Raw genomic sequence first — 9,634 nt, forward strand, 5'->3', positions numbered from 1 at the left:
TTATTATTATTATTATTATTATTATTATTATTACTGTGGCAATATCACTTAATTTCAAATTTGTGTCTTTTCAAAGTGACATCATGCCATTTTATTTCCAATTCTTCTCTTAATAGAATTTTATATACCCGAGTGGATGAATTACACATTTCCAAACAAAACATGTTCTTCTAGTCCACGTTGCCCTAGTGTTGATTTCTCTGGTTGATTTAATGGTACATATATCTTGTATGCTCCTCAAATGTAGTTTTAATTATTCGACCTGCTTGTTCTCAAACGCGTGTTAGACCCTAATCAAATGGGATCTTACAAATGTTTAGAGTGTCTTAATTTCCCTTGATCTTGGACAGAATGTAGTATTTATTTTATCTTCAAAGATGATATATAAATTGTTGTTATTTGATAAGTTTTCAATAAACGGCTTGTTTTGTTTATATTGGAATTGGAGGCTGCTGTGGGTCAGTAGTAAAGCGTTCACCTCTGGTTATTTGCGTCTCTGGTTCGATCCTAGCTAGCGCCATGTGAACTTTGTGTTAGACAAACACCGTGTACGTGGGGTTTTTCGAGGTTCTCCTACATTGCATTCATTATTTCATCATCACTGTCTTTTTTAGCCAAGCCGGCATAAACGTGGGACGTAAAACTCAAAGATTTAATTTCATATTAGTATTGGAATGAAACCTAAAATTATACCAAAATAATTGTATAGCAATTTTCAAATTAGTTGAATTCTAATTATGAATGTAATCAGAACGAATTTATTTCCGTTTCGTATAAGATTTTTTTTAGCCGAAATATATTATCCCGTCTTCTCTATAACTTGAAATCCTATAATGAGCTAAATAGACATTAGTCGACCATGTGAAGAGGGTTTGCTTTTTATAATTTTGATACCCAGTAAACAAGTTCTTTAAAGGATTATGGAAGATAGAATCAATTATCAGGTCTAAGACGTGTGAAACGAAGACACAGAACAAATAATAGACGTATTGGGCTCTCTTTTTAAGAGCGCTGATCGCTGCAAAAATAAAATACCGCTAATTTAACAGTAATTATTAGATATCCTGAAACAGATAAAAGATAATTGAAATGTGAAATAAGAGTACGCTAGATAATATTAATTTGCATGAGTTACCGTTTTCACGAGTCAGCTAATAGCTTTACATTTGCAGCTATTTATAAACGCGAAAATAAACTAATTTTCTAAGTGGCTGGATACCGAAAGGAGATAGGTGAGTCGTGATAACGGTATTACATGTAATATAATATAGTCTAGGAAGGTCTTTTGTTTCACTTTTCGATTATTTTTTTTTTTACTTATTGGAAGATATCACATAATTACTGTAAAATTAGCGGTATTTTAATTTCGACGTGATGAGGCCTCGTAAAGTGGAGAAGTAATATCTTGAAAATGAAGAAATAGGACGAAAAAATAGAAGCAATGGGCGCTGTTTGTAACGTGCAAAGAGAAATTTTCTTTTTATTAGATTGAGTCTAATGTTTTAGTCTTAGTACCACTTGTTCATTTTATTCCATGAAAATTAGCATTTTGCTTTATGAAGGTATAATTTTTTAAAAGAGTTTTTCTTCTAGATTTTTGTTCATCGAAAAGAAAAAGATTACTGACTGCGTTCTCTGTCTATACCAGTGGAAGACGTCTCTTCATAACAACAATGTCTGAAGATGCCATAGAATGTCTTCATGGAATTCGGTTCTTTAGCATTGCGTGGATTGTCTTATGTCACGTATGCTTAGGAGTGGTAACAGGAGCATTAGAGAATGTTACAGCAATGTTAGGGGTACGGAAAGTTTTGTTAAAATAAACTACAGAAACATACATTAATTGCATTTAAGTTAGATGTTTGAGCCTCGCATTGTTGTGTGATATATGGTATTAAGATGGCGAGCGCAATGTTCTTTCTGTCTCATATTCGATTTGATTTGATTTTGAGTTTAACTTCCATTTCAGCAACGAGGCTATATGAGACGGGACTTACTGATTAATTGGAATCCAAACCGCACGAGCTCCTGCTGGGAGTCGAACCCGGGTTGTCTTGTATTCGAATTATCCCCCAAGACATGTGAGCAATAAGAATTTATCATCGCTGATGTAGTCAACTTCTCACACTTTTGGTGCATATACTTTTAGGTTCGATTTCAGGTAGCAAAACAGTTAAAACGTGAACATATTACGATGGTTCAAAATAAAATTTAAACACTACGTTAACATCTCATATAACCTCGTCGCTCGAAACAGACCTCAAACTTAAACTTAAACTAGCAAACAATTATAAACATACAAGAAATATTTTTCAAAAAAAATTCGTATTATTAATATTGTTATGTCGCTGATCGTACATTGAAAAATTAGTAAAATCATGGTTCCGGCAACTGAAAACTTCCTGTCACTTCAATTTAATATAAATTCTTATAATGAGTCTTAACTTAGATATATTGCATCTTTGTAAAGCGAGAGCAGTTAGTTGTTTGTTCTGTATATACGAGGGCAGGTTGGTACCGATGGTGGACAAATTTGAACTCAAAAGTCTTGGTTGTTGTAAGTATTTATTTATTTATTTATTTATTTATTTATTTATGACTTCTTTTACGTGGCGAAGTTAAGGCTCTGCAGCCTTCTAGTATTCATTAGAGCGACAGCTAGAAAGCATGGCTTTGATACTAATATCGTTCATTTTCGTAAATTTTTACATGTTACCATTTTCGACTATCTTCCATTAACCCTCTTCCAACGGGGTCTAATTACAAACTCAAATGGCACCTAGAGAGTCACTTTTCATCTAAGTATCCCCGTAAACAATAGATTGGACACTAATATGTATCGTTTTCGATTACTTTTGATGACTTCTAACACATCACCTTTTCTTCCTTCCTTGGCAACAATGTGTATTATCCTAAACTAGCCCATGGTTGAAAATTTACAAAAAAGAATAAAAATCGGCACACCAATTTTTTAGGTGTTAGCGATCAGTGCATTATTTATTTCTATTAATATAGAAAATATTTAGTTTAGTGGTAGTTATTACGAAAGTATTTCTTGATCGTTATATCATTACATATAGAGGGTGTTTCAAAACATCACCGATAAGGTTTTGGAGGACATTCCTGACACCAAGATAAAACAAAAAGTACACACCAACCTGGGTGCACAAATTTTTCGTTTCCGAGTTATGGGTTTCGAAAACATGAAAAAGAAATTAAGTTTAAAGGTATATAGCTCCAACACTATGAACAAAGTAGAGATCAGGCGTTTGGTGAGCGCGTTGGAAATTTTTATATGTGAAAATTGAGCTGTTACTAGGCGTATGTGGGCATAGCGTGTATTTGGTGTCTAAACAAGGTAATACATGCTTTTTCCTCTTCTTCTTCATTTTCTCGTGAAAACTGATCCTTGCTATGTGAATAGTTCTAAGTGTGGAACCCGTTCATGCTCTTCAATGCCTGTATAAACAAGATGAAACATGTTATTTTGGACTACGCCCCATCGTTGACTATGAGTTGAGGCTGAAAATTTCACAAAAAAAAAAAAAAAAAAAGTACCACGCGAAAATTATTATTGAAGAACTGATGATGATGATGCTTAGATTAATCGATTTTGATCTTAGTTGCTAAGGAGAATATAGCATTAGATTGAATGTCACTTTTACAGGAAGCATCGGATTAGGTTATTCATAAAAAGTTATAGGTAGTAGATATCTCAGTCGGAAACGTAATACGAGAAAGTTATCAATATTTAATTATAAGGACACAATCAGGAATTACAGGTTGAATCGACGAGGTTCAGTTCAATTACACACACACTAACCCATACAATATAATGTAAGTAATCAAGACACTATTCCTGGCATTACACGATTACTAATTAACTGGATTAATTCAGTGGTGTTAGAACAAATAATAACCTGCGTTCCAAATCATGTTCATTACTCGTATCAATCATAATCCATATTTGATTTTTTAAGATAATTTTCTTCCTTGCTAACTAATTAATAGAAGACACTTTTGCATTATTGGTATAAACTAACTAACCGTACTTCAATTATTCATATACATAATTCGAATTACCTTCTTTCTGTATAGTACACATTTAAATAGCACTTTCCGCCGTTCCAATTAAGCATTTCCCTACAACAGTTATGACAAATGGAAGTTAGTATGGCCTTGAGGTGACACGTGAAATTGATTGGAGATAATGTGCGACGATGCTACGACCCTGAATATTTGAAGACGTGGTTGAAAAACGAATCATGATTTGACTAATATTTCGAAGCCACGTTTTTAGCCTGAATGACATGAGAACGTACTTACTCCTTAGATTCCATAGAATAAACCCCCGATTCATGTAATCACATGTTTTCGTCGAAGGTATCGACGGAGGAGTGAGTGTGTGTGTGTGTGTGCGTGTATGTGTGTGTGGACAAAGCTTGTATAAGATTAGAAAAGATTAATTGTGAGTTATAGAGGGTAGTGTGTGGATGTATTCAGTTCTTTGTATTCCGATGAATGCAATATCTACTTTTTTTTGTCGTTTACCCGGTTAAAGGGTTTTGCCCTTTCTTCGGGGTAGTGATGCACAAACATTTTGGATTTCATAATATTGTAGTGGGTGTAAGCGATTTGTCTTTATTCACTAATTATTAAATAATTCAAACATAAAATCAACAGTAATATAAATCTAAGAATCTATAAATGAACAATAACAAAAATAAAAAAGTGATATATACAGTAAACCAGTATAGAAGTGAAAAGAACAACAATAATATATGTACATGAAGGGTAATAAACAGAAAGAATGCAAGTAACGAATAGAAAACATAATATATAAACTGAAAGGAATGATATGATGAAATAATAATGAATGAATTGCACTAGACGCCCCATCACTAGGTTTTGTTGGCAAACAGATGAAGTTATCTTCTGTTCCTAGGGCCACTCAGGAACTGATGAAGACAGGGGAGGCCCATATTAGTTGGTAATCACTGTGCGTATGATGGATAAACTTAAAGTGATAGATGATGTGCATGATAAATGGCAAATACATCACGGTCTCTGTTGGCAGGATCCAATTGGAGATGATACAGTGTCATATAATGTTGCAGCGCAGAGTCCAAGTATCGTGGGGGTGCATCGTTGTCTAGATCGTAGAGAAGGATGTCCTGTAGCATTTCATGGTGTAACTCAAAACGTGTAGTAATGTAGCGGATTCGAAGTCGTTCCAAATGTGGGAGTAAAGACGGAAAATAAACAAGGTTGTACAGGAGCCTAGTTGGACTTGGTAACCTAATGCGATATACTAGCCGCAAGGCATGCCTTTCCATGATACAGAACTTTTGATAATATTTGTCACAAGAGTAGACCCAAGCCGTATGACCATAAGTTAAGGTACTTCTCATGAAAGCTTTGTAGATATGGAGGACCGTAGATGGTTTTAAGCCCCAACTTGTACCAACTAGCCGTTTAATCAAGTTGAGTCTGTTCTGGGCTTGAGCGACAACCTTCTTAAGATGAGGGATCCAAGATAGTTTACTGTCAAAGACGATGCCAAGGTTAGTCAGAGTCGAATGAACCGGAACTGGTGTATAATCTACATGGAGACGAACTAAATTCGGGTTTCGATACACTCTGGAGCACCGTCCTGGTGGTAAAAATACAAGTGAATGTGTCTTCGCAGAGTTAATACTCAATACCTATGGTTAAGGCCATGTGTAAATAAATAATATAGTTAGATGGTTAATGCTCGTCAAATCAGTCAATTAGTGTACAACGTATGGCCAATTTTGTTAGGTAATTAATGTACCGAATTCTACCTTGTGCCTTCTAACTGTGCTTCTTGGAAAACTTAGTATGCAATATGTTATAGAAACTTGATAAATGTACCACTAGTTTAGTATAACGAAATTCAGTATCCCTTGGGTATTTTATAAAATAAGAATTTCATTCCCAACCGGAACACGGCCGTAGAAAGGAATACCTTCTCTGTAGCCAGAGTGGGTAATTTAATTCCGCGGTTCTGAAGAATGCTTCCCGAATTCATGAATTACCAAGTACTGTAATAAGTTTCAATGAAAGAAAGGCTAATGATGCGAAATAATAGTAATACTGGGAAAGAGTTATAAAATATATTACGTAGAATTATCTTCATTATTATACCATTACAAGAAAATATATAAAAACTTGTTTAATTTATATTCAATGAACTTAATACGCTCTCCTCACGCGTATAGTTCTGCCAGGAATATGAAACTGGCGAAATTGGCGTTCAGGTGCTTTCTCAGCTTGTAATTACCAAAGTATCGTGTTGAAGGTAGTGAAATGCCACGAATGATGATACATTATGACTCTTTTTACACACATTTTTTGTACTAAATACCAAATAGTGGAACAGTGTCGGAGAAAAGCGTTTAACCACCAAAGTAACCACAGTGGTCAGACAAGCGCATATGACACCTGTGCATAAACATTCGAGAGAAGAGTGGTTGACTAGAGATTACGAGAGAAAGTTACCCTGACATGTTTCATGGAATTCACGAACTAGAGTCCAGGGAAATCCTACACTCCAACGTGACACATCCACAGATTGAATTCGACTATAGATCCACTGGCAGTCATAACCTCCGTAGCTCACAACATTCTGAGATGCTATGTTTCTGAACATAAGAGAAACAGCTGCAAACTGTAAAAAGACATTTACGAAAGAACATACAGAATGGAAGTGTGTTGCCTCCTTGGATGGTCTCTACATTTACCTGATGTGTAGTAGTAGCACTCAGGCAGATATGCATATTGTGACATCTCTCGGAAGAGAAGTGCCGAGTTCTACCGCCAGTGCAGTGAAAGTTATCGTGATGGTCACCGAATAAGGTTATAATGGAAAGTTAGATGTACGTGTGGTAGAATAAAATCTTAAGGCCATAGCCGACTAATTCCAATAACTAATTCTTACCCAAATCTAAATAAAAGTCATCCCTTCTTTCTACGAAACCAAAAGAACCAGATACAGTATATCTGAACACAATGTCCATAGATTCACTCGATGTTTATGATGACGTGAAGCAGAACCTCTTTCATCTTGTTCTGGAAAGGAAGACGAAACTTGACGCCAATCCAATGATTTCTGCTCATTCGAACTGTTGAAACAACGTCTGCAATATTACTCTCACTGCTTAAAACACTGTAGGGAGGAACAGGGTACGCTATCTTTGTCTATGATTCAAAGTAGTGTATTTAAGTGAATTGAGTATTTAGATACCTATGGATAGTGAATAATCCTAGGGTCGTGGTACGGCATCTCTTAGCGTAAATTATATTTGAAAATCGATCTAATTTAACTCTTCAATCTTCTATATAAAACAATTCTATATTTTACACTCATAAACTTTACATAAATAATTCTAATAGAAATATTAACAATGTAATTGTAACCATTGTGTAAAGCATTACTTTAATTACTATTAGTATGTTTGGAAACACTTTATTCCATTTATTTTGAATATATAATGTAAATGAGTTTATTACTGAGTATTGAGGTAATGAGGATCACCTACGTTTCTCATGAACTGCATATGTAGACAACTTTCTAACATATGCTACTCTTTGTCCATAATGACATAACATAGAGTGACTTACAACGATATTACGGTGTGTCAGTCAATTGAGGAAAATTATTAATGGTAATGTCTTTTTAAGCAATGTGTTTCAATAACCTATCATTTCTTCTTTAAAAGAAAACTGTGAAAAATATTTATTGTTCCACATTTTGTTTTGCAGTTTTTGGAAATGTACGTTATTTACTTTTACTAAGTATAATATCACAGTTTTCGTTTTTAAGCAAAAACATACTTTTTTTTGGAAGTCACTACTTGACATAATGTGGAAACTTCTTGATTACAAGAAACAAATGAGACTATTGTACGATACAAAACGAATACATCATTAAAATGAAAAAGAGACAAACAGATTAAAGTGGATTTGTTGGCTTCAATAACGGTAACTGTATACAGGGTGTTTCAAAACAACACCTACAATGTTTAGGAGGTGATTTCTTACACCAAGAGAATACAAAAAAGACAAACCTGGGTGCACAAAGTTTTCATTGAGAGTTATAGGCGCCGAATTTTTTTTAAAAAATGAACTTTTAAGATGCATGGATCCAGATTAGTCGGGTCTAGACTTCACTCAGGAACTAATGCGTACCCTACCCAAATATGTATGTTTCCGTATCCTAGAGTGCTTCTGCAACAGCTTTTATACAGGGAAATTGGCTAGGAGCATATAATTTGAAATACTCGTCAACTACCTCTATAAATTTGTTGTGGAGGTACCACAGTATTCTGAAACTTCGATATTTGAATAGTTTGAATAGATGTTTGACCCATTTACGGTAAGTCCCATAGTTTTGGAGCTATGGACCTTTAAAGTTTAGTTTTATATGTTTTCGGTAGCCTATAACTACGAAAGGAAGCATTTGAGCACCCAGTTTGGTCTATAATTTTAGCCTTATCTTGGCGTCAGGAATGGCCTCCCGAACGTTGTCGGTGCTGTTTTGAAACACCATGTATAATATAGTAGTTGATTGTCGTTATAATTGAACAAACGTTGAATATTTCTAATTACAAAAGTTCGAATTTTGGTTTTAAATACGTGTGTTGTGACGTTTATGTCTAGTTACGTTTTAAAGAAAATAATTGCGTTCATTACAGTTTTATTAAAATCTATTATAAACATTTTCTTAATTATTATTATCTTCGTCCTCATTATTATTATTATTATTATTATTATTATTATTATTATTATTATTATTATTATTATTATTATTATTATTATTATTATTATTATTATTATTATTATTATTATTATTATCATTATTATTATTATTATTATTATTATTATTATTATTATTATTATTATTATTATTACTGAGGCAATATCACTTAATTTCAAATTTATGTCTTTTCAAAGTGACATCATACCATTTTATTTCCAATTCTTCTCTTAATAGAATTTTATATACCCGAGTGGATGACCTACACATTTCCAAACAAAACATGTTCTTCTAGTCCACGTTGCCCTAGTGTTGATTTCTCTGGTTGATTTAATGGTACATATATCTTGTATGCTCCTCAAATGTAGTTTTAATTCTTTGACCTGCTTGTCCTCAAACGCGTGTTAGACCCTAATCAAATAGGATCTTATAAATGTTTAGAGTGTCTTAATTTCCCTTGATCTTGGACAGAGTGTAGTATTTATTTTGTCTTCAAAGATGATATATAAATTGTTGTTATTTGATAAGTTTTCAATAAACGCCTTGTTTTGTTTATATTGGAATTGGAGGCTGCTGTGGGTCAGTAGTAGAGCGTTCACCTCTGGTTATTTGGGTCTCTGGTTCGATCCTAGCTAGCGCCATGTGAACTTTGTGTTAGACAAACACCGTGTACGTGGGGTTTTTCGAGGTTCTCCGACATTGCATTCATTATTTCATCATCACTGTCTTTTTTAGCCAAGCCGGCATAAACGTGGGACGTAAAACTCAAAGATTTAATTTCATATTAGTATTGGAATGAAACGTAAAATTATACCAAAATAATTGTATAGCAATTTTCAAATTAGTTGAATTCTA

Source organism: Thermobia domestica, chromosome 14 (assembly GCF_964235325.1).
Source record: "Thermobia domestica chromosome 14, izTheDome1.hap1.1, whole genome shotgun sequence".
Classification (NCBI taxonomy): domain Eukaryota; kingdom Metazoa; phylum Arthropoda; class Insecta; order Zygentoma; family Lepismatidae; genus Thermobia; species Thermobia domestica.